Raw genomic sequence first — 26955 nt, forward strand, 5'->3', positions numbered from 1 at the left:
ACACTGCGGTAACCCCTTGTTTCACAAAACAGGACAGGTATCAAGAGAACGTAGAAAGAACTTTGTAACTAGCCCAATCAGCAGTAGAGGCCCTCCGCTCTGTCTATGAATCAAGACTTCAGACTCTCAAATTTAGATAAGCCTATTAATCAAATTCTGAAGGACACGATTTAATCCAGCTCGAAGTATAATGAAAAGTCAAGAAATCCCCACCTAAGGCAGATGCTTAAGGGCTGAAGGAGATACGCCACAAGGGAGGACAGGGCCAGCAGCTTTCAGAAGCAGCCACAAGATCGCCACACTGCAGACCTCCCTCCACAGAGCCAGTCCCGGCTGGGAACCCGCGGACCAGTTTGGGTACTTTCCTCATCTACATACAAAACATCCAATCTCACTGGAAGAAGAAAGGACACCCACCGACCAGACCACAAGCAACAAAAAGTGAAACAGACTAATCAGCACCGGGTAAATTCCAAAGTTTCTGGTGTTCCCCAAGAGTTACCATTAAGTTTCCCGAGGATCGTTAACCACCCGAGGGAGGACTGAAGAAAAGATGGACTACGCTCGGAAGGCTCTCGGAACTTCGAAATTGCACCGGTTTTCGCTACTGTATTTATCCTCGCAGCAGAACAGGAAGAATGATAAGAAATTAAGTCAAAAGAGGAAGAGAACAAGGACAGGAAATAATCAATGCAAAACAGACAGCTCTCGGGATAAAGCAACTCCAACTGGCCGGCCTCCTCCACATTTCAAGGATTCTTTTTTTTCTCCCTGCTAGGTCAAGAAAGAGCCTATTTACAAAGGGAAAGGGCTTCAGACAGTCATCATATCCTAGGCTGGCTAATCGGTAGTTCTGTAGACGCTGGGAGTCAGCAACTAACAGCCAAATTAGAATTTTCCCTTTCCTTTTCCTTCCTAAGGTCTAATTTGTGGTATTTGTGTTCTCTCCTTTGAAGAGAGTAAGGACCGTACAGACATCAAACATTCAAACACGAACGCATGCACCCAGCTCAAAACCGAGGCTGAGTCCTGCAGTCCATGAACTTTAGTAATAAACACATCTCTCGGGGTAATCAGCAGTGTCAAGTTTCTAAGAAAGCAGATGTCTTTGATTAGCCTTCGCGTGAGGAAGTGATAAAGGGCCCTCCACCATTCCCACATCAGTGGGCATTCTGAGAGCAATGGACTCGATTCACATCCCAGCCAGGTGTCAGGATGCAACAATCAGCTCTTCCTAGGTATGCGGCATAAACGTGTTGATGGGACACAGATAAGCAAACTGACACACTTTAATGTTACTCCAGACAAAACAAGCCAATTGCACAGAAGCGGCTCCTTTACATACTTGACAGCACAGATGACCAAACAGTGTTCAGGAGTTCTAAACATGCATTATCGTCACTGTGTTGATTAAAGAATGAAATTGGTCTCCTAAAAGCAACTGTGCATGCCGTCTACTGTCACTAACTTAAGCATTTAAATGGAGAGAGAACAGCACTCGCTCACCTCAAGACTGATTAACTAAGGACATTCTGAGCCAGTGAATTCTCGGCTGTGAAGACAGGCCTATGTATTACAAGATGGCAACACCCCAGTCTGCACCTACTAGCCACCTGCAGCACCCCAAAACATGACAACAATGTCTCCAGACATTACCAACCCAGCTGAGAATCAATGTGTTTGAAAGATAGGGGTTGAGGATGTTCAAACCTCCATCAAGTTTTTCAAGATATTAACCTTGGGGGGAAAAGTAATTTTGAATTTGCAAAAGCAGATTGCCTCTATTTCCCAATCCAATCCAATAGCAAACCAGATCCAAGAATGACTAGAAAGCTGAGCATAAACTAACACGCAGCATGTTCAAACACCTATTTTTCTCCCTTAAGCATGGAACTCTGGCCCCACTAGACACATTCATGAAAAGAGAATCCACTTCTACAGAAGACAGACTCGGCTTTTCTCTGGATGACGGCGTGTAGCCGGACATGGCACGATCGAGTCTGAAAAGAACGCCGAGACTCCTGACCCACGAGTGTTCATCAAACACGCTTCAGTTCCGCCCAGGCAAAGCAGAGGACTGATCAGAGGGGCTAAGAGTCTGTCTTCTAAAGTCAAGCAGGCTACATCCTAGGGAGACCATGAACAAGGACATAAAGAGAGTGTGCGAACCCAGGTGGACAGACCACGCAGAAAAGCCCACTGGCTGCGCTGAAGTGCACACAAGAATGAAGAAATTAAGGAAACCCCAAAAGTGCAAAAGGGGAATTCAAGAGATGGAAAAGGCCCATTTTACTATCTAGCCTGCTAGCTTCTGCAGAGTCTGTGTCTTTAAATTCACTGCTCACCCATACCAAGATTCTGAAAAATTTCTAATGTAACTCCCCGAACCCTTTATTTCTTGCCTTAAATAGACAGATAGACAGATACATAGATAAATAAAATGCTTTTAAACTTAAAAACACTAATATAGCTTGTGCGTTATGTCAACATCAAGCCAGCTCCTATCACAGACAGTAATGTAAGAACACTTTATTACCAGTTCTGACTGGCCCTTTTCATACATACAGGCTTCATACAAGCTTATAAAGTGATTACCCATAAAATGGGCCCTGCTGAGGGAAGGAGGCAAGGGAAAACAGACAGTAAATGCCTCTGCAGCCAGGCTTCCTACGTGATATAATTAAAATAAGTGATATAATTAAAATATTTGTTGACGTAACAGACATCCTGAAATACTCAGCCGGAATCATACATCACTAAATTGAGGCACATCCTTGAAGGAAGATCGATAGAGACGTGGACAGATGGTATTATTTCCAGGCACTTTCATCTGCTCCTGGAAAAGCCTCCTGATAACCCCAAGGGCACGCCAAACACTACTGGCCAAGTTTGGGAAGGTCTGGGGACTTGGTAGCAGCTGCTTCCAAGAATGCGGGACTAAGCCTAAGCAGCAACCCCGCCCTCTCTGACTAGAAAAGATATCAAAGTCAACCTGGAAATCTTCAAGAGCTTCACTCACGTCAGATAGGCACCAAGGAACAGTCAGGAGAACGGTAACCCTTCACGGTCACCTCTTCAAGGCCACCGGAGAACTTATTCGTTGAGTCCTTCCAAAGTCCAGAGCCTCCTTCACATGTAGCCAAGAAGTTTCCAGAATAAATCTGTACCCAAGCTCCACTCCCTACCAATGATTTTTTCTTTCAGCGGTTTTCAAACCTTAACTATCACGAAAGTTTATGTTCTGTTTCATGCATCTTGGACACATCTTAACGCAGGGATGGTGGCCTAACTTAGAGGGCGAGGTGGTGAGAACAGTGGCCCCAGACTACCAGCTGAGTGGCCGTGACATCGGGCGGCCAACCCAGTGCCCTTGCTTTTTTTCCCCAAAATAAAAGGCAGAAAATAAAAGGCAGACTCAGGTCTGGTGAAGGTTCAATGAGTTATTGTCTATAATGTTCTTACAACAGCAATTACAATGTCTGGTGCAGCGCTTGTGTGTGTGTGTGTCTGCATATGCACTAAAAAAAAAACCACTCAAAAATATAATTTTAGCTTCTATACCTGTATACAGATTAAGTACTTAGCACTGATCAGAAATATGTAAGAACTTATTTTATGTTGGCATTAGAGATTACATCTCTAATCTCTAGCATTAAAAACGCATTTTAAAAAGATTTGTAAAACACACATAGTACACGGATGATATGTGTGCGCGTCTGTGTGTATACTTTTTAGTCCAATACGATTTTTTAGTCCCCTAAAATGTTTTAGAGAAACATTCCTCACACTAAATTGCTGTACATCCAAAGAAAAGCGGAATCATTGCCTCACTATCGTCACCCTAAACTGTTTCTGCAGTCCTAACTACCAGTCTTAGCTATCTTCACCTGGAAAAAAAAGCAGACACCATGGGAAGTGTGCCCCCAAGTTCCCCAACCGTGCAGCTATGGGGCCAGCCGGACTGCACCAAGAAGGAGAAGGAAAAGCTGTGTGCTCTAACTACACCATGTGTGCTGAATTCTGAAGCCTTCACAACAAGGAAAATATAATTATACATTATGTCTTATAAAGATCCTATATTATTAGATACATAAATACTTTACACATATACACTTCAGATATAATGGGTAAAGAAAAACACTTGTTTCTTTTTATATTTCTAATGTGGCCCTGAGAACACTTAAAGTCACATCTGGGGCTGGCACGGGTCACTCCCGTGGCATTTCATTGGGATGGCACGGCTCCTGACAACTGATGGCTTCAAGAGGAATTCACAGGGCGACACTCTGTGTTAAAAGGCACATACCCACGGTGCTTTCTGCAGACAATCTCACCCAGGAGCGCAGCGGTTGAGGGTGTGCCCTGAACAGCCCCAGTGGACAGCGGTGTCTAGGAGCGGCTCCTTACCAGACTGAGCACACCACTGTCGGTGTGGTTACAGCCAACGGTAGCTTTGGGGAGGGGGAGGTTTGGAGAACAGAGGCGACAGTGCATTTGTAACACCAGGGGCTTGGAACATCTTCACACATGGAGCCTGCGGCGGCGGAGAGTCACCACATGTAAGAGGATAGCCATAACTGACTTAGTTAGGGGACAATGAGCAAACAGATGGGCAGGAGTGATTAGAATCTGTTTTGATGTCAACGTCAAAGGAAAAGGAATAGAGCGGAGTTTCACAGAAAGGCAAACGTTCGGGGGTGGAATCAACAGGGCTGATAACCAGGCTGGGGGGCCGAGGAGGGATTCACAGATGAACGAGCCGATATAGATGAAGAGGATTGCACGACAGGGCAAGGCAGGACAGGAGATAGTGCAGCCTGAGACACTGGAAGTTTCAGAAAATAATTAGGAAAGATAGCTGATTCTCTGAACAAATGGACGGACAAGCAAATGAACAGCAACCACAAAAAGAGGCGACACAGGAAGCATGGGCTAACAGAGCTATATGGATGGATAGAAAGTGGTGGCAGGTCAGCCCCCACCCTCCAATGGGGTCACCGGGAACAACAGACTGGCCTTGGCGGTGAAGACACACAGATGAAGGTATGGACATCTCACTGAACCTCACCAGGCACAGCCCAGAGAGGGCACTCACCGCTCACATGCCCACAGCACTGCCACTGAAGTGGCGTTCCCTGCCCCACACTTCACTCTCGGGGGTCAGCAGACGCTTTCCTTCTCATACAAAAACCCACCATCCACGGGATTTATCAAAGTCCTCGTAGGGGGCGGGGGACACACGCACAAGCAAAACACAGCAAGTGCCCACAGCCAAACCACACGGTGAGGGCAAGCATCCATAATGGACTGAGTCAAGCCTTTTTGTCTTTAATCGCTCTGCTTACAGCCTCAAAGGCCAGTGCCAAGGCTTCCTCCCTGCCTGCCGTGGGATTTGAGGGCTAGACTCAATGAGCTGACAGTCTCTTTTTAACTCCTCGCTATTCTGAAACAGTCCCTGGCAGTTGTCCTCAGACAAAGATAAACAGATTCCAGGTCTGGGTGCTGAAAGCAACCGCCTGTCCTAAAAATCAGCCATTTGAGAACACAGTGTTACACTGTGACAGATGGGACCTGTAGCCCCAGATTCACATGCCGAAGCCCTAACCCCCAAATAACGATACAATCCTCCATCAGTATCGCGGAAGACTGGTTCCAGAGCCACCGGGGTACCCAAATCCTCAGATGCTTCTATCACTTCTGTTAACAACATCACGCAATCTTTGTACCATCACCTATGCACTCCATCCCACATATTCTAAATCATTCTAGATCATCCAGTAACGTCAATGGTAAGGAAACTGTATTAAGAAATACTGTGTGTATATTTAGTACAGACTAAAGTTTTGGAGTTAGTAAAATAAATAAATAAATAAATATAACCACAGATGTTGAAGGCCAAACATATCTGGATACAGAACATTAAAGAAGATATTTTGAAACTGGGAGTGGTGAAGAACTCCTTTGATCCCAGCACACAAGAGGCAGAGGCAGGAAGCCCTCTCCGAGTTCCAGGTCAGCCTGGTCTACAAAGCGAGTTCCGGGACAGCCCGACTATTATACAGAGAAACCCTGTCTCAACAAATAAAACAAAACAAAAAAGGAGATAGTTGAATGACCTGGTGTGGTGGAGTATGCCCTTAATCCCAGCAGCACCTGTAAGGCAGAGGCAGAAGGGTCTCTGTGTGAGTTTGAGACCAGCATGGTCTGCAGAGCGAGGTCCAGGCCAGCCAGAGATACACAGTGAGATCCAATCTCCAAAAGCAGCAAATATTATCACATTGGGAACGGAGCGATGCTTACTAGTTGAGAACTCAGACTGCTCCTGCAGAGGGCGAGTTTGGTTCCCAGCACCCATGACAGGCAGCTCAGAACTGACTCTAACACTCCAGTTTCAGGGGATCCAACACACTCTTCTAGTCCCCTTAGGCCACAGCACACACTCACAAACATATAATTAAAAGAAACATTGCAACTGGGGAAGACTACAGTTATAACTGGCAACAAGAGTTATCTAATAGAATTGCTACCTTTCTAAGACAGCAGAGACACCTTATTCTGAGCTTATACAATCAATCAATCAACAAATCAATAAATAAACGTGTGCGGGTTAGAGACAAGAATACTAGCAAGAGAAGCATGCCGCACCAGGAAGCATGATAACTTGGTCTTGCAGCTCCCAGAATGCTTAGTAAATTCGCTGTTGCTTCAGCCACCTAGTGTGTAGCATTCTACTATAAAAGATCAAGCAGACCAAACACACACTAAGCAGGAACGGATGCACTGGACACACAGGGAGACTTTCGAGGCAGCTCTGGCTCCTAAAAGTGAAGCGAGGACACAAAGTCACTGCCATTATCTCCCGTCTGCCGCCACACAAATGGTTCTTCTTTCAAGTGGGCCCGCATGTGCACTGCCCCCACTACGTCCCTACACACCTGCAACTCAGCACAGGATAGATTTGTGGGAGGGAGCTCACTGGTTGTATAAGAAAGCAGGCTGAACAAGCCAGTAAGCAGCATCCCCTCCATGGCCTCTGCAGCAATCAGCTCCTGCCTTGAGGTTCCTGCCCTGTTTCAGTTCCTGTCCTGACTTCCTTCAATGATGAACTGTGATGTGGAAATGTAAGCCAAATAAATAAGTAAATAAACAAACAAGTCCTTTCCTCCCTAACTTGTTTTTGGTTATGGTGTTTCATCACAGCAATAGAAACTGTAACCAAGACAACACCCAAGGGCTATGACAATACTCCAGGACTCAGTGACACTGTGTCCTCATCTGTTGCATACTGAGTGGTGACCGGGCACTGAGTAAGAAGACCTAAGTCTAGGATCTATAACGCCTGGCATTGTCCTAGATCCCAGTCTTCATACAGATGAGAGTCAGACCCAACTATGCCACTCTATGCAGAACACTAAATAGTAAGCGTGCAAAAATTACTTTGTAAACTCTAAATCACATTAATATCTAATGTCTTATTCTGATCTCATTATATAAAAGTTTAGGTTTCTGAACAACTGGTTAGCCAATGCATCTATTTCCTCAAACCATCTTAAAAGAAGAAATTTCAATACAGGCTGAATGTCCCTCATCCACCTGTTCGGGGCCTGAAGTGTGTAAGCCTCTGAAGTATGTGCATTCTATTCCACCCCCCGCCAGAAATCCTGAGCTAACTTCTGCTTATCCTGCTGATAAATTAGTTATTTATTATTGTTCCAATCTACAACCCGCAAACGTCACACCTTGGAGGAAATAACATCCAAGTCAAAACAAGAAATTCATGTGTTTCATACCCACTTTATATATGCACTGAGCGTAATCTTAGGCAGCATGTCCACCCGAATTTGGACAATTTGTCACAAGGTCAAGGGTGGAATTCTCCATTTATAGCATCGTGTCAGGGCTCAGAAAGCCTTCAGCTTGGTAGTGCTTTCTCAAAAAAAAAAAAAAAAACGCTAATCATCCTTAGCAATAGGGGAATTACAAACTAAAGCTTTGAGACTTCATCTCACCCTAATCAGAATGCCCAAGATCATCGAAACGGCTGACAACAAAAGCTGGCGAGGCTGTGGGCAAAGAGCAACCCTCACCCAGTATTGGGGGAAATGCAAATGGGTGCAGCCCCTCTGAAAATTGGTAGAGAAAATCCTCAAAAACAAAACAAAACAAAACACTACACATAAATCTAGCATGTGACCCAGCTGTACACTCCTTGGCACATGCCTAAGGGACTCTCTTAACCCTACTCCACAGACTCCTGTTCAGCCACGTTTATTGCTACCCTATTTGGAATAGCTAGGAAACAGAAACAACCTAAATGTCCTTCAACCGATGAATAGTTAGCGACAACGTGGAATACTATTCAGCTGTAAAGAAAAATGAAGTCCTGAAATTCGCACACTCAGCATTTCAGATTATGGATCTTCAACATATAATTGAACTGAGTAAACCTGAACCTTCTTTTTTGCTGTTGTTTTGGCTTTTTTTTTTTCCGAGACAGGGTTTCTCTGTAGCTTTGGAGCCTGTCCTGGAACTCTTATAAACCAGGCTGGCCTCGAACTCACAGAGATCCGCCTGCCTCTGCCTCCCGAGTGCTGGGATTAAAGGTGTGTGCGCCACCACCGCCCAGCCAACCTGAACCTTCTTTTCTTAAAAACATTACAAGTACAGACAGCAGAAAGAAGGGCACTGACCAAATATCTATTTCCTAGCAAAAACAGCCAGTGCACTGGCCGGAACAGTGACAACAGGCTGTCATGGGCAGCCTTATCCACTGAAAAATCAAACACTGGAGCGGGCACGACGGCGCACACCTGCAATCCCAGCATGATGGGGGCTGCAGCAGAAGGATCAGTCTGAGGAGAGCATAGGCTACACAGTGAGACCATAAATCAAAACTACAAAAGCCATTCGGGCAGCCCACCGCAGGGCTGGGGGAGAGGGGTTGGCTCCAGGAAGTCTAAGGCAGGTGCACAAAAAGGATTATGTAAGATTACCTTCAGGATTACCTTCAGGACGTGTAAAGGGCTATAAAGGAATTCCACGGTTTGTTTCTGTCTTTAGGTTTCACTACAGGGACTCGCCTGACCAGAGAATTTACCAAATGAGGCCACCAGATCACATTCCCTCACTGTCTGGAAGGCCTGGGGACCAGGCTAGGTATGGTGTGGTATGGTTCTGAGCATAGGCTAAAGATCCTGATTTCATTACCAACCTCAATAACACAACCCAGAAACCAATGTTGTGTTACTAAGTGTGCTGCACACGTGAAGCGTGCATCAAGTCTGAGGCAGGTTAGGAAACACCGCAGACAACTGGGGAGAAGGCCACAAATGTCCAAAGGAAACCAACAAGAGAGTTCTGCAGGAGGTCCCAGGACACATTCACTGCCTTTTAGTTGAGATGCAAGATGCTGAGATACAGGAGAGAAAAGGCCACTAAAAGAATGAAACTTAGGCCGGGCGGTGGTGGTGCACGCCTTTAATCCCAGCACTCAGGAGGCAGAGGCAGGCGGACTTCCGTGAGTTCGAGGCCAGCCTGGTCTACAAGAGCTGGTTCCAGAACAGGCTCCCAAAGCTACAAAGAAACCCTGTCTTGAAAAAAAAAAAAAAAAAAAAAAAGAAGAAGAATTAAACTTAACACACTCATGGAAGCTGTGAAAGGGACCAGATCCCTCTTGGGCTACTCATACAGGCACAAGTCAGAGATGGGGAATAACACTGTGACCCTAACATAGCACTGTTATTTCAATCTAAAGAATGTTCTTCACTGCCATGGCCTGGAGTACTGAGAACCTCGGATGGAAGTGTACTCCAGGGGGCAGGGTGGGGGGTGGGGTAGGAGTGGGGTGCAGAGGCTGTAACTCCCTAAGGAGGCTTTAACATCAGGTTCTCTGCCATACCTGTGTAGTGAACTGCTGAAAAATAAAGTCATTTTAAAAGTCCCGCTACTCAGAAGACCTCGAGAAATGAACTATTCTCACCGTGGCTGTTTTAAAACAGTGCTTTGACCATCTTCTGAGCTGCCTTAATGTGGGCATTTAACAGCACAAACAGCATCCTTTTTTCATCTCTGTCCTTTGAAAACACCCAGAGAAATGTTTCCACCTCTCACTTTGGGAAAGAGAAACAATTCCAAACCCCCGCCCCCCCCACACACACACACATACTGAAGTCCCTCTGGATGGGAAAGCTAAGTTCCTAAGTCTCTGGGGGGAGCTGTCAAGAGTTCCCAGTTCATTTGTACGAAAAGTTATCTCACTAGTTTTCCCAAACACGGCTGGCTAGCCAGCTCTGCACTTGCAGCAAGCAATCTGGAACTCTTCCGTCATTAAGCCCCATTCTGAACATCAGAAAAATCATTTCCACAAGCCATGTCAGCCCCAGTGCACACCGCAAGCCCGTCAGTTAGGGAAGCATGCATGCCTTACAGAGCAACCCGGCCAGGCCTTGCCAGGGCAAATTAAGCTAATTCAAGAGATCAAATAAAGAACTCCGGGTCGCTATATAATCAGCGAGTCTCCGGGTGTTTTCAAGGGGTCATCCAGTCTGCTCCAGCAAGAAAAACGCGGGGAGATTTAACAAGGATGAAAGTGCATTTCCCCAAAACCTGGAAGCCGCTGTCTGTTGGGAATGTTCAGTCCCTCAATGTTCATGACAGAGGTCAGGAAAATGACAGGGTCAAACAGAACAGGGAGGAAGAAGACCGAAGCAAGGAGCAAGTAGGGAAAGAAAAGCTGAAAGCCTGGAATCGGACTACAGGGAGCTGGAAACCACCTTTTATATGCTCTGCCCATTCTACAGGGCCAGTCTCTCCACAGGTTGGCTGATAAGCTAGCTAGCTAGCAGAGCAACTCTCCACCCCAGACTGCACAGCTAAGAGGCCGAGAGCAAGGCAGGTAGTGAGCTGTTAACTCCAAGCTTTACAGCCGTACCAACTTCTCAATTTCTGTCTTGGACCACTGGGAACCTTTTCTTTCTTCAATGAAAACTACATTAACAGACCAGGATGCAAGAAAGTTTAAGGTAGAATGGTCCCTTGTGGTCACTTAGGAACAGCCCAAAGGTCTGAAACCTTAACTGTCTAAAATGCACTTTTTCCTTGTGGCCACTGGCTGCCTTCGCTCTAGTAACCTGGGCAATTCACGAAAGTCTGCTTCTAAGTTTCTGTATCTATAAACTCTTGGAAAGAGAATGGAGGGAGTGCCCAGAAGCACGGTTTAGATGTTTTGATAAAATAGTGACCTTTACACTAGAAAACCACTGTTGTTAACTATACCAAAAACCCAGCCTTAAAACACGCGCAAAATTATTTTCATTCCTCCTCAAAATCCCCCGCAGAAAAGCCTGCAGTGGGTGAGGAGCAGAGAAGGAGGGTACCTAGCAAGCCATGACCACTGGCCAATTGTCTGTTTCATTTGGGGCCAACCAAGGAACAGGCCTGTGCACCTACGGTGCAAACTGGGGCAAACTGGGACCGGTTCATCCCAGGCAGACTCAAACTTGGCAGGACTAGCCTTAAACCTGTTAGCAAAATAAGTCAAATAAGGGATAAACTGCCGACCTGAACAGGCTAGGGTGGCAGGGCCCACTCCACTTGTGTGTCCCCAAGCTGTTCTCAAGATTACTGTAAGTCTCAATATTACTGTAAGTCACGTCTGCTATCCATTAACCGCCACCCAGCATCCCGCGTACACCTTCTAGGAGAATCCTTACTGTGTATAAAGTACAGCGTTTTGCAAAGCAAACCCCTCCACACAATGCCAAGCTAACAGTGCTCAAAAGGGAGATGCCGTCGGAGCATTAAAAGTCACACAGCAAATTCTTGCAGAACCACTTACTTAAACCGCCATGAATAAACCGAAGGGGCAGAGCAGCTGGGAGAAACTTTGGCTCGGGAGGTTTAAGCCTTGGAAACGCCGGGAAGGGCGCAGGGACTGGAACCAGGCACAAAAGCGCCCTGCACGGAGGCACGGACCTCTAACATGACAGAAAGCTTTGTGCCGGATCACGAATAGTTCTAAATACAGTAAGTTCTCCCCGGCCACCACAGCCTCCCGCTTCCTAGCGCCGGCGCCCTGTGATCCCAGGCTATTCTTCCCAGGCACGCGCGCCCGGCGACCCGGGCACGGCTCGGTCCCACCCCGCAGGCCAGGGCTGCTTGTGCTCCCGAGGGTTCTCAGTCCTCGGTCACCGCTGTCTGCTCGCGGAGGGCGCCCCACCCCCACGCCAGCCCGGGGCTAGGGAATGCGAAGGCTCGCAGAAAGGTGTGGATCCGAGGTGCGGGTGCTCGGAGACGCCCAGGCCGCGGCGGGGCCGAGGGCACCAGCGGGGCGCGCAGGGGGACGCGCTCCCTGCTCCTTCCCGGGCGGTCCCTGCCCGCCGTTCCCTCACTCCCAACTCTGCCGACCCGCCCAAGTTTTCAGCCCCCGCCCGTCGCCTTACCTCGCTGCACACCGCACGCCGAAGCCGGAGGGCAGCGGCGCGGGTCCCGGGGCGGCGGCCGCGCTGCGCCCGCCCAGATGCCGCTCTTTGTCTACGCCGCTCCCTCCTCCCGCCGCGGGGCGGACGATGCCGGCCCCGGCGGACCCCGCCGGCCCGGGAGCCCCGAGCCTGCCCGCCGCCGAGCCCTCCCCGCCGCCGCCGCCGCCGCCCGCTCGGCCGCGCGCCCCGGCCTGCGATCCGCGGCGGCGACCCTCCCGCGCAGCGCCCGCCTCCGCGCGCTCCCCGCCCGCCCGCGCTCCTCCCCGGCTGCCGTGACGCCGCCCAGGGGCCGGCCCAGCTCGGCGCGCGCCGGGCGGGGGGACCCACCTGGGAGTCCCGGCCGGGCCCGGGAAAAGCGCCGCCTGCGGGCTCCACGCAGCAACCCGCTCTCGATCGGTTTTGGAGGGCCAGGCGGGCGGGGGAAGGAAGGAGAAGGCTGTGCTACTTCCAGCCGCAGAGTCCCACCGGGTGGTCTCCGCACCCCCTCTGTGCGTTAGATTCCTACAGCGACCACCCCACCCCACCCCGCCGCACACACACACCCCTCCCCGGAAGCATTCCCACGGCACTCTCAGCCAAGCAGGCCTGGTGTCCGTCAGAAAAGTGACTTACATAAAAATGTCACTTCCTCCCAGTAATTGCTTGTGGGCATTTTCTTTATTTATTTGCCTTGCATCTATTTACTTTCCCAACCAGACACTTTTTTCCTCCATCCTCCCAGGCAGGACCACTTCCTAGGGGGAGGAGAGGAAACCCGACCTCCTCAGCCTCCCGGGCGCCCACGCCAGCTCTACGGAGCTCGGGATTCCTCCTTTAGTACGGAGAAGGGTTCGGGGGGGAGGCTAGAAAGGCTTTAGAAGGCGCCCTCGCTCACTCAGCCTTTAGTAATGGCAAACTTGGAAAGGTAGAACCCTAGAGCAAGGGGAAGGAACACATACGCCTTACACACCGGAATCCAGATGTTTCTTCTCCCAGCTCCTTCTCTCCTGGTTCCCCAAAGGAAGCCCTAATATTCAAATGAATTCAGTTTTCTGGTTGGGTAGCTCACATTTATGTTAATGAGATTCTACCCTGGCCCTTGGCTCCTCCTTATTAAGGCAGAAACAATTCTTCCTAAGTGACCAGTCAGCTGCCTCCCTTCCCAAAGGAAGTTCCCAGACATGGGTAATACCTGAGGACGCTTGGCACCGTAGTCATAGCACAATTTGACTGCAGGCTTCCTGAACTGTGTCACCTTACACAGGTGGTGGTTCACAACCTTTCTCAACTTTAGCACGTGACATGTTTACCTGCCTCGTATGGAAAGCACTTGGCACATAACCTGATAGGAGGGCATTAGGTTAAAAAAAAATCAGCATATCCAACATCCTCTCTCAGTCTGAGACGCTATCTCCGTTCATCCTTTTGTGCTGACCTCATCCTGTTAATACTTAGATTTACAATAAGAAAAACAGAACGCCAGTCAATAGTTTAACCCTATTTAAAATCCATTTACTCTAAATAAGTAGGAGGATATGGGCCCAGGTTTTTAGCTTTTGCTTTGAGTAGTGGCCTCAGACTGCTTCTCTTACTGATTCTTTGTTAAGTCCCTAGGGAAGTTTGAATAAGAACAGCTCCCGTAGACTTATATGTTTGCATACTGAGTCTCTAGTTGCTGAGCTCTTGGATTAGGCGGTGTGTCCTTGTTGGAGGAGATGTGTCAATGGGGGTGGACTTTGAGGTTTCAAGAGCTAGGCCAGGCCCAATGTGTCTCCCTGCCTGCTGTGGATCAGGATAGAGCTCTCAGCTACTCTCCAGCACCGTGCCCGCCTGCTCCTTGCCATGCTCCCTGGCATAATGATAATGGACTAAGCTTCTGAAACTGTAAACACCCCAGCTAAATGCATATATGTGTATGTATATAATATATACATGAGTTTTATATGTGTGTGAGTATATATGTGTATATGCATATATATGGTGTCTCTTCACAGCAATAGAATACAAACTCAAACAGTCCCCAATAATGGCATCTTGCGTCTAAACTCAATAGCTCCTTCCCAACCCTAGCCCACCTAGTTTTTCTTCAAACAGGTGACATTTTTGCTGTTGTCTAAAGTCCATCGTCTTGTTGTAAGGTGTTGCATTCTCGTTCCTTGCTTTTCCGGCCAACCTGTCTCTGTCTGCGAGGAGTCGTCTTCCAAGCATCGACAGCAGAATTCCCAACGAGGATGTGTTTTTTTTGTTTTTGTTGTGAGATGGATTTCTTTTCTGTATGCTTGCGTGTGGTGTGCATGGACGTATGAGCACCTGTCTGTGCTAGTGTTTATGGAGACCAAATGGTTTTTGTCTGGTGTTCTCCCTGATGGCTCCCACTTGAACCCAGAGCTCTCTGATTTATCTACTGCAGCTAACCAGACTGAGAGGGGGGAATCCCCTGTCTCCACTTCCTGAGTGCTGCATACCTACCTGGCATTTACATGGATACTGGGAACTCAAGTTCTGCTCCTAGTGTTTGTATGTCAAGGACTTTTTCACTGAGCCGTCTCCAGAAATATGAAATGTCATCTTTTGTATATCCCAGTCCCAGTTAAACAATACTCTTAAAGAATTCCAGTTTATCTACGTTATCTCAAGGCTAGTCCATTCTGCTCAGTCACCTAATATCCTTCCCAGACTAGCTCTTCATCCCACAGCTTTTGCCATGGCCTAACGTAGTAGTTCTCAACCTTCCTCAAGCTGTGACCCTTTAATACAATTCTTCATGTTGTGGTGACCCCCAACTTTGAAATTATTTTCATTGCTACATCATAACTATATTGTTGCTACCGTTATGAATTTAATACAAGTATCTGTTTTCTTTTTTGTTTGTTTGTTTTGTTTGTTTGTTTTTCAAGGCAAGGTTTCTCTAGCTGTCCTGGAACCAGCTCTGTAGACCAGGCTAACCTCAAACTCACAGACATCCTCCTGCCTCTGCCTCCCAAGTGCTGGGATTAAAGGCATGCGCCACCATCGCCTGGCAAGTATCTGTTTTCTGATGGTTTTAGGTGACCCCTGTGAAAGTCGTTGAACTCCCCAACCCATAGGTTGAGAACCACTGGCCTAGAATCTACTTCAACTCCCAGGAGAAACCATTTGCCATCCAGATCACTTTGTGACCCAACTGCCAGTCACCTCCAACCCTAGAAAGAAAGTAGAGGGGCACTAGATAACCCCACAACCCCATACAGTCCAAAGGTGATTGTAGTTCACAGTTCTCAACCATTTCCTAGGCCTTCCCTTCCATTGCCATCACAGGATCCTGGCGTTTACATTATGCCCCAACAATACTTACCATGAACTGCTACTAAATTTGGACATCTATCCACTCTAAGGCCCATTCACATCTTCAAAACCTGAAACGGCGAAAGAGCTGGGGCAGAGCTGTGTGTCACAGCTCTCGCTCTTGCCATGACCGCCGCCTTCCAGTTAGTCATGCAAGTTTTCCCATGTTCATACTAGGTGGCGGTATCATCCTCACCTTGCTAAAAGTGCCTTTCTCCTGTCATCTCTCCTTGCTAAAAATAAAAATAAAAAATAAAAAAACCTCCCCATTGCCCACCACAGTCTCATCAGAGATCTTCTCGTCTTTGTGTGTCGGGAGACTAGAGCATTGGCTCCTAGGGAGACTGGGGGATTTGCCCTAAGAAGCCTGTACTGCCTTCCTAATGTGGCCGTTACAGTGTTATAGTAGTCCCGGTAACTACCTTAACAAATTAGACAAGACAATATAAAGCACAGTGTGTCCTTTCCACACTCTGAAGTCCAGAATCTCCCCACAAAGGCCCCAGAGAACAGCCCTTCCTTCCCTCTTCTGGCTTTTTATGGCTCTAACTCTGTGACTTGGGTCTGCTACATTCCAATGTCTGCTTCATGCTAACATGTCTGGTCCCCAGTACCAGCCCATCATCTCCTCTTCTCTTTCTAGAGACACATTTTTGGGGCTACCATTAAATCCACGACATGGCCCACCATGGAAGACATACTCCCTTTTTTTTTAAAGCTTGTTTCATCGAAAAACATACACTGCATATAGCTCTGCATTCTACTTCATTTGGGTACCCATTCTTTTACTAGCAAAATGTCTTTGATAACTTATTATTTGAAAGAATAAGGAGTATAAACCTTTAAGGTCCCATCAGCCTTTAGCGCTGTGGTTTATTTTACAAAGGCATCTGACATTTAGCTCTGCCCACCAGTTTCCTCTTTAACTCTGCTCACACCAGGAAGCTTTCTCTTTCATTCACTCGGAGGAGGTACCTCACAGAGCCTCACCAGTGTCTACCTTTCCTACAGTACAGGGGCAGCTGGGAATTCCCCTTCCGGGTCCCTTCCTCTGTGAGAGCTTCATTCAGCAGCTCCACCTTAGCAAGGTGTCCTGGGTGGTTTTGCGTGTCAACTTGACACAAGCTAGAGTCATCAGGGGAAGGAGCCTCTCGTGAGGAAATCCTCCCTGAGATCCAGCTGGAAGGCATTTTTTTAGTTAGTGATCAAATAGGGGAGGGCCCGGCCCATGGTGGGTGGTGCCATCCCTGGGCTGCTGGTCCTGAGTTGTATAAAGACAGTGGGTTGAGCAAGTCAGTAAGCAGCTCCCCTCTGTGGCCTCTACATCAGCTCCTGCTTCAGGGATCCTTTCTTGTTTGAATTCCTGTCCTGAATTCCTTCAGTGAAAGCCAAATAAACCCTTTCCTTACCCAACTTGCCTTTTGGCCATGGGTTTCTTCACAGCAATAGAAACCCTACCTAAGACATACGGTAATGGTGTAGATGCCACTCCAGTCAGATTTCAGAGGCTCAAGGTCTGCTGGTAAGCCTGCTACTTGAGGTCATCAGCCTCCGTGGGCCTCTGATAGTACATTGTCCCTCGTATTCATGAGCAGTGACTTCTGTGACCTCTTCACCCACTGGGATACCAAAACCCACAGATTATCAAGTACCTTACACAAAATGGTGTGGCGTTTGCATGAAGCTTCAACACATCCTCCTACGTCCTTTGACTAATTAGTAGGTGACATGCAATACCTAATGCTATATAATAAAATGCACGCTTGTGTTAAAGTGAGAAGGACAAGGAAGGATGAGATGGAAAGGCCCCAGCACTTCCCTCAGGCAGCAGCTAGCGCACTTGGTTCTAAGTCTTGTCTTACTTGGTACTACTTGGCACCCTTCTAACCAATTCTCTGGCCCTACTTAGGGTGGCCAGAGTCACTTTCTCTTCGGACAACTGAAACCCCTGTGTGACATTAACTGTGGGGTTTTAAAGAGTGAAGACAGGGAGGAGGTCCTAGTGGAAGGGCTTTAGAACTCAGCTTAGAGGAGGAACGTAAGTAGGAATGGAGGGGTGGGGCGGGGAGCATGAGTGGTCTTCCTGCAGAGCAGAGGGTGCCAGGTAAGGTCAGGAGAAGAGGCAGTCAAAAGTGGACATCTGCAAACTCCTTTGGCACATGTACCCAAGGGTGCCTGGTGAGGAAGAATGGGCACACATTACCATTCCTCAGAGAGGCAATAGCCCTACTAGAGTAGAGAGCATTGATGGGGAAGTGATTTGGAAGAATTGAGAGAAAGGGCTCCAAAGGTTTTAGCAGCTATTGGGACATGGATCATCAAAGAGAACAAGAACGGGGTACCAAATCTAGCCTAAGGACCCAGGGGTAGTTAACTCTAAGGGTAATAATTGCCAGTGGCCATGTCAAAGAAGCAGCAGAAGGCAGTTGACTTCAGGGTATTAGCACACCAGGAGGCGAAAACCTGATTCATGAATCTCAGATAGGTAAGGACCCTAGACCACAGATTCCTGAATGCCTTGCTGCTGCCATCTTTCTCTGGTATCTAGTATGATGTGAAGGGGTGTGGGGAGAACCCCACTCCCTGTAATGTAGTGTGTTTATCTCTTGAAAACATCCCATTCTACTGGGCATCTTTACCTATGGATTATTATAAAGATGATTTCTTCCTAAGCTGTACTGTCTAATTGACAATAATAATGTTAGAGTTTTTAAGATAAAAAAATAAAACAAGGAAATGTCACACAGCTAGAACACACGAGTTTCTAATGAGGAGCCACATAGACCATGGCTTAGGTTAATGATTAAGGAAAATAATTGAGTCCCTGTAGCCCAGCTAGTTTAAATTCTTTTAACCTTACTGTTGGGAGATACGTTCACAGGTTTTGGAGTGAATCATAGCTGAAACAAAGCTTTGAAAGTAACTTAAAGTTAGACTATGTTGTTTTGTCAAATAGCTTTGAGGTGAAAAACCAAGAAGACAATCTAAAGTTTCAGAAAGACACAAGTTGAGTGAGGACCTGGTTAAGGTCAGGGAACAAGAACAAAGCAGCTCAATTATCATTAACCGATGTACCTTTCTTGCTAGGATTGCTCGATGACCAAAGGTGACGATTAATTCCTTATACCCATTTCTGCCCTCAATCTCCTAATAGAAGAAACTATTAATAAGGGAGTATACACCCTAAATATTTAAAGTAGAGATGACTGATTCTTTTTCAAATATAAAACTTTAGATTTGTGATTCCTTTAAGATTTCTTATAAGATTACCTTTTAAGATAAGTCATAAAGTGGTTGGTCATTTCTTTGTAACCACAAAATGCAGCCTGCTAGTAAAAGAATATCTTGTTTGCTTATACATTGTTAATGTATAACAAGTTGCTTGGGTATGAGTGTATGTGGATTCTTGGAATAAGTTGTTTTTCACCTGTAATACATAAAATGTTTAATCATGTAAGGGATGTGGAAAACATGCTGTTTTGTTTTTTTTTTTTTTACTTGTATTCATGGTAATCATTCACTTGCAGAACAGAATGCAACCACATTGAAATTTTTATTACCTGGAAGATTTGACTGGGGTATACAAGCTGTAAGGGGAAGAATAAAGACAAAGTTAAAATGAGTTAGAAGGGAAGCATCAAGAATAACGATAGAGTTAGAGGGAAACCTTCAAGGATGAGAGAAGAAAATAAAGACTAGAGAATGCAAAAGAAGAATAAAGAAAATGTCTGGAGGAGACCATTCAGAGAGCGTGTGAGTGTCTTTTCTCCTTACCTGCCCTATACCAGATAAAAAAAACAGGCTAGTACGAGTGAGTGGATTCTGTGGATTTCCCTCAGAGCCCTGTGATGCTGGAGGCTGGGCCCCCAGTCAGTGATAGGCAATGGTGCTGGTATCAGAGGTAGAACAGTCGACATTGTTTTGTGAGGCATGAGCCTGTGTGTGTGTGTGTGTGTGTGTGTGTGTGTGTGTGTGTGTATTCTGTTCAGTTTAATGAATCTATTTGTTGCCAAATTACTGCAAGCAAGAACTCTCCAGGAGGCTCACAAGTGATCAAGTAACAATTCCTGCCCTCAAGTGACTTTTTGCTAGAAAAATGATCTCTTGCTGCCTTAAATAGTCCTCTGGAGTAATGAGCCTTCTTCCCATTTAACTGTGTCATCCATCTTGGCACGGATCTAAGCACCCTGCGGGCAGGAATGAGGCTGATATTCCCGCACAAGCTCAGACCAGGACAGAACAGGCTGTCTGTAAGTCCGTCCTGACAGCTGGAAATCCCACCTTCTTTGCTGAAAAGAGCAAAGGCTGTAAGCGTTGGCAAAGAGACGCCAAAGGGAAGGGGCCAGAAGATTTTCAGAACAAATTCAAGCAGGCTTGGGGGATTCAGGAAAGGACAGTTGCGGGACTCTTAAGATGGTATGGCAATTTCTTACCAAACTGCTGTGTCTGTCTCATTCCCTCCTCAGACTCAAGAGGGAACGAACATGGTAGAGACCTCTGACACCTTCCCAGTACCTGACAGAAGGAACAATTTTGAAAGCCAGTCTCTTGGCTGGAAGGTAGAGCTCTTCCTGGAAGGACTTGTGACCGGAATGCACGAGGTCCCAGACACTACCCACAGTACCACACACAAGCAAATCACACTACTGTAAACCATTAGCTCTCATACAAACTCTCCCCAAAATGAGATGCCACCGCCATAGGATCAATAGAACTCTCCTGCCTCTGAATGAATTGTGATCTGGGTTTCTGGAAACATCTCCGCCCATCTCAGTGTTTAAATTAAAGGGGAGCCATAAGACAGCCCTACAGAGTTGACTATGTTTTAGGGCTGAGTGTGTTCAACTCTTAGCTCTTCCAGTGTGCATTTCCTGAAAACATTTACTGGGGTGAAAGATGCTAAAAAGAACATTTAACCTCGAAGGCTGGCTTGCTCCAAAAATTAGAAACGCTTGGACTTCACGGTATTTTGAATTGTTAGCGCCAGGGCAGGTCCATTTTAGACAAAAGCAATTAGAAGAGGTTTCCCACTTAGAAATCCACTTTCGGGTGACTGTCGTGTGTGCGGCATTTCTGTTAGCTGGGATCCGTCTTCAGTTAATCAGACATCCTTGAAGGAGCTATTCTGCAAAATTACATTTCCATGTCAGTTAAAGACTAACTAGGAAGTCCTGTCGTCTGGAATATAAGTGGAAATCTTAGCAACGGATGCATTGCAAAGTGATAAGTCACCTTAGAAAGCACAGCATAGCAAGGAGCATGGGCCCTGACGCTGGGGTCCTCTGTGCCTCAGAGTGGCCTTCCAACATTCAGCCTCATCCCGCGGCGCTAAGAGTGGAGCAGAGTTAAGTAACATGTTTGTGAAATCAAAGCCATCTTCTAGAGGTACCTTTTAAAAAAAAAATAGCAAAATTATCGAGGTGTGGTGGCTCCTGTCTGTAATCCCAGCATTTGGGAGGCTGAGGCAGGAGGATTGTGATTTCTAGGCCATCCTGGGTCACACAATAAAACCCTTTCCCCAAAAATAAACAAACAAATAAAAGGTTGACAAGATTCACATTTTAGTGTTGAGAGATTTCCAGTGACTGAGGGTTTCAAGTCTGTTGACCCCTCACTTGCATGCATATTTAGCAGGAAAGACTTTTAAAATGTACAATCTCACCAAAGCACTGGCAAACAGATGCCTTCCTTAGTCCCGCCCTCCATTAGAGAGCAAGTAAGTTCTTGGGAAGTTTGCTTTAGGGGTACCATGATGCAACCCTTGTGATGTTGCTGTTTGCAGTACTCTGCTCAGAGTAGCAATGGCAAATCTGATTAAAAAAAAAGTTTTCAGACTCAAAATGGGCCGTGAAGAACAAGCCAGTGTAGTTTAATAACTGATGGTCTGGGCCTGTCCGGCTAGACAGCACTGTTTACTCGGGATTCGGTGAGCTCTTGTTCTTTGCAGCCACTCTTATTCTATGAGCCTCCATAGGGTCATGTAGCCAGGAATGAACGCCCTGTTGTCTAGTAATTCATGTATGACATTCCAACCTGGCACACTGAGTTAGAGGTAAAGGATCGCCATGGATCCCTAGAGTGTCTCATGGACATGTCATTGTTTAATAATTATTAAAATTAACAATGCTTTGGAAGAGAGGACGACAAGAACTAGAATAGTTTTTCTTTCTTGTTTGTTGTTGTTGCCTTAAAAAAACAAATAAAAATAAGGTATTGTCATGTATCATAGACTGACCTCAAATACATCATCTTTCTGCCTCAAACACCTGAGTGCCAGGGTTATAGGAGTTACCACATGCTCAACAAAATGTCAGTTTTAAATGCAAACACATTGACATATGAACTACAGGTTATCATCGCTGATTTGGAAGCCTGTCTTAGTTAGGGTCTCTACTGCTGTGACAAAAGCACCATGGGCAAAAAGCAAGTTGGGGAAGAAAGGGTTTATTAGGCTTACACTTCAGCATTGCTGTTCGTCACTGAAGGAAGTCAGGGCAGGGTCTCAAGCAGGACAGGACCCTGGAGACAGGTGCTAATACAGAGGCCATAAACTGTCTGCTCACTGGCTTCCTCTCCTTGGCTTACATTGCCTGCTTTCTTATAAAATCCAGGATCAGCAGCCCAGAGTCTAAGTGCACCAAAATCCAAAACTTTATCAACATTAAGATAATGTTGTAGAAAATTCTATGTCTGACTTTCTCTGAGAGTCACAGTGAAAATTCAGGTGCACAAAAATAACAGAAAATTACCTTGGGGCCTTTCTATATAAAGAGTATCTGAAGCAAAAAAAAAAGAATATCTGAAGCACAAAGGAATTTTGTGTTTAGATTTCATTTACATCCTAAAGATATTTCATTGTACGCATTCAAATATTTCAAAATCTAAAAAGGGGAAAGTTCATTTGGATTTGAGTCACTAGCAACACTTCAGTTACTGTGAGTTGTCACCCGTGTGTCCTTCTGCTTGTTGAGTAGATCGTCATTACACCCTAGTAAGAAAGGCACTACAGGCCTCTTCTTCGATCTCCATTCACGTGCGTCTACAGCCAAGATGCTAAAAAGTGGCTGTGGTGCTGTTCATCATTTGTTCTACCAGTGTGGAATACTGATTTACAAAATGACTGAACAATACAACCAAGAAGCAGAATTTATACTCATCTTAATACCCTATAACTTCATTGTTATGATGAATTCTTAACCAACATACTCATTCTTCTTCATTTCTTTTGTTGTTGTTGTTGTTAAATCCATATAATGAATCCTGCTCCTCACCAGGGACCATGAGGTGAGGAAGGCTTTAAACATGACTGGCGCTCCTTACCATGCCAAACCAGAAGGAGCATGAGTTTCTCATTGTTGTGTGACAAACGACCACAGAGTTAGAAGACTAGGCAACACAGAGTGATTAAAAATCAATGTTTGGTCTCCAGAAAGGAAAATCAAGGCACCCATCGGGCTATATTACCAATGGAAGGTTCGAAGGAACAATCTCTTATTTACTTATGCCTCCTCGAGCTTTTAGATGACATCTATGCTCCTTGGCTGGTGGTGACTTCCCCATCTCCAAAGCCAGCAGTGTTTCTGATCTTGCTTCCTCTTTCAAGTCTCTCTCCCCTCCGCTAGGAAAGGTGACTGTAGTGGCCCCCATGGCTCATATGCTTGAATGTTTGTTGCCCAGTTGGTGGACTGTTGAAGAAAGATTAGGAAGGAGGTCTGACCTTGTTGGAGGAGATGTGTCACTGGGGGTAGGTTTTGAGGTTTCAAAAGCCCGTGCCAAACACCTGCAACTTTTGGATTAGTTGTGAGCTCTCAACTAATGCTCCAGTGTCAAGCCTTCCTCCCTGCTACCATGCTCCCCACCAGGGTGATTGTGGACTAACCCTCTGAAACTGTACGCAAGCCTCCAATTAAATGATCTCTTTTTAAAGCTGCTTTGGTCATTGAGTCTCTTCGCAGCAACTGAGCAATGACTACAACTGTGACCCTCCCTCAGGACTCATAATTACAGCAGGGCCCTTGGAGAATCCAAATATCATTTTCCTTCTCGGGGCTTATTTCTAACTCACTTCTGCAAAGTTCTTTTTCAACAGGTAACATAGTCACAAGTTCCAGAGATTACAGGAGGGGTACGTTTTAGGGGTCATGATTGGAGCTATAGCCAAAAACTATGTCTACCTCAGTTTGGTCTCCTTTGACCTCAGCACAGAATCTTTAAGTCACCTGCTATGAGGACTTGTAGTGCCCCCACTGCCCACGACTCTTTTCTTCCAGCTGTTTCCCTCGTTCCTATTCTCTCTGTTGCCCTCTTCTCCAGCCAGTGTTTTTCATTGCATTCAGGTACCCTTTCCCTTCTCAGCTCCCCCATCTCCTCTTTCTCGAGTCTTTACCCTGCTGGGTAATGTTATTTCATTTTAAAAAACCATCCGAGGAGGACTTGGAGACATGTCTAGGTGGGTAAGAGCACTTGTTATATAAACATAAGGATCTGGGTTCAGATAAGAGCACCCACATAAAATTCTGGGTGTGGTCATAGGTATGCCTGTAACCTGCAAGTGGAACGCGGAGTGGGCCAGGGGCAGAGACGGGTGGATCTCTGGGGCTTGCTGACTGCTAGCCTTGCTAAAGTTTCAGTAAGAGACTCTAGCTCAAGGGGAAAGGCTGAGAGTGAGAAGGCAGGATGCCTGTAATCTTCCTGTAGCCTCTGGGTGTGTAAACACGTTCATATACCACACTCACACCAAGAAACCCAATTAAACCAAGTCAACTTAAAACAACAACAACACCATCTAAACTACCTTTGTGTGTCTCCTTGGCAGCCTTGCAGGCCTCCCATTGAAGCAGATATGTATTAGAGTCTAGAAAGATCAAAGAGGTGATGATCTTTGACCCTGGGCACTGGGCGTAGGGAGCAGATGGAGCTGGTACCCAGCCCTTCACATGGAACCACCCCCCATAGGATCCCTTTCTCAAGTGACCTTATACTCTAAGCCCTGTCTAGGATGCTTTTGGGGGTGGGGCCCACAAGAAGATGCTCTGCTGCCGTGACTGTTGCTCTTATACAATTAGGTCATCTAAATTGGAAAGGACAATTCGGCAGTTGTACAGGACCACTTGGATTCGCAATTCCTTGACTTGACGCTGAATAGCACTTGACATTTGAAGCTGACACTGAAATCGCATAGACCTAGTAGGCTGCTTTGTGCCTCTGTTTCAGTGGTTCTCAAACTATGGGTCGCAACCCCTTGGCACAGGTCAAACAACCCTTTCACAGGGGTCACCTAAGATCATTGGAAAACACAAATATTTACATTATGATACATAACAGTAGTAAAATTACAGTTATGAAGTAGCAACGGAAATAATTTTATGGTCGGGGGGCACCACAACATGAGGAACTGTATTCAAGGGTCTCAGCATTTGGATGGGTGAGAACCATGATTCTCTTTCTTTATGTAAAAGAAGGGTTGGTGTTAGAGCAAATTTTCATGATATAGTATTCCTTGAAGGATCCTCCAGACAAGAAAAAGGGTGGAAAGAGGGTTTTTGTTTGTTTGTTTGTTTGTTTTTTTGGTTTTTCGAGACAGGGTTTCTCTGTGGCTTTGGAGCCTGTCCTGGAACTAGCTCTTGTAGACCAGGCTGGTCTCGAACTCACAGAGATCCGCCTGCCTCTGCCTCCCGAGTGCTGGGATTAAAGGCGTGCGCCACCACCGCCCGGCTAAAGAGGGTTTTTATAAACTCATGCACATTAAGAGGTTGCAGGCGGCGGGGAGGGCACCATCCCTGAGAGAGACCGTTCTGTGTAGAACACCGAGATTCTGTTCATCTTCCCAGCAGAGGCTCTGGCAGTCTTCCCTCCTTGGCTGTCTTCTGAAAACACTGCTCAGCAGAGAGTCTTGGAAGACAGGGATGGTATCTCCCAGAGGGCCAATGGTGTCTTTATTTACTGCCTAAAGTAATAAGGATGAGGTTTCTTTTCAGTGCAGTTGTTGCACACACTTATTAGCTTCAGCTCATTGTAATAGTCAAGTTCCCTGAGCTCTGGATTCCCCAGCAGAGGCGGGGGCTCTCTGGGTGCACAGCATCTCCCTGGCTCGTTCTACATTACCTGTGTGACTCAGGCCAGGCAGCCAGAGCCAAATGTCAACAAGACTCTCACTGGGTGGGAAGTTCCCTTTGTAGCTAATCAGCCAGGCGAGAGGTCTTAGTATTTAATGTTGAGAAAATGTTACTGGATCCTGTGCCACTGGTATTGTCAATGTGAGAAGAGACTGGCCAAGACAGTGTTCACTGCTGGTCAGGTGAGCTACAGAAGAATCTGAAGACCCAGATCCGGGGCTCTTGAGCCATTGGCTGCAAGCACTGAAATTAGTCAAATGTCCACATTTTAAGTAGAGAAGGATATGGATACTGTTTTTTTGCTGTTGTTCCTTATTCTTTCCTCTTTCTTTTCGTTTTTTTTTTTTTTTGAGAGTTTCATTATGAAACCAGGTTAACATTTAACTGCACAATCTTGCCTTGGGCTCCTCATTGCTGGGATTATGGGTTTTCCCCACCACACCCAGCCTTTGCTTTTATGTATGTCCTCGGGGAAATAAGAAATTTATTACTGTATGAAGCACTTTCTGTAGGCCTATTAGAAGCAGGAAATTTTCCATGCTCAGGAACGCAACCCGCCACAAACAATTGTACTGAAAATGTAGCGATGTCTATACAGTGAAGGACAGCAGTGGTCTCTTAAAAAAACAGCAACAAAAGTACCATTCCCATAAATCTGACGGCCAGTATGTGCACAAGCAACATATTTGCTTAACAAATCCAGGCTTCTGCACTGGGGGTGGGGGGGGAGACACGCATTTTTTTCTTAAGTGTTAGGCGATGTTAAACAAACTGGCTTTATAAGGGTTATCCTCGCGCGGTGAGACTTCAGCTGCTCACAGTAAACATGGACTACAGACTGAACTTTCAATATTGAAGGAGATTCTGTGGAGGTCACGAATCCACAGGGCTACTTCAGGCAAGACAAAACTATTAGTATTGCGTAGTAGAAGAATTCTTTAGCAAAACTCACAAGTGCGGCATGGCTGCATGAGTTTTCGTGCCTTAGAGATCGTTTTAAAGAACTGAACATGGCAATGTAGGGTTCTTGTGTTACTCGGACTAAGACTACGGCTGAA

The 26955-nt window shown here is 46.3% G+C and overlaps 1 protein-coding gene across 3 annotated transcripts in view; it reads right to left on the reverse strand.

Annotated features, from left to right (window-relative positions):
* The window catches only part of Nck2 (NCK adaptor protein 2), a 118975-nt gene extending 105533 nt beyond the window's left edge, over positions 1-13442 (reverse strand). For 2 of the 3 annotated variants that reach the window (XM_041656136.1, XM_041656133.1), the window contains exon 1: positions 12441-12698. The gene's annotated coding sequence lies outside the window, so the exon portion shown is untranslated. Of the gene's footprint in view, positions 1-12440; positions 12699-13417 lie in introns of those variants that run through there. The other variant, XM_041656134.1, reaches the window with a different exon arrangement.
* Positions 13443-26955: the final 13513 nt, after the last annotated feature.

This window comes from Microtus oregoni, unplaced genomic scaffold (assembly GCF_018167655.1).
Source record: "Microtus oregoni isolate MIOR12 unplaced genomic scaffold, Mior012 000007F_ref0000211, whole genome shotgun sequence".
In the NCBI taxonomy this organism is placed as follows: Eukaryota; Metazoa; Chordata; class Mammalia; order Rodentia; family Cricetidae; genus Microtus; species Microtus oregoni.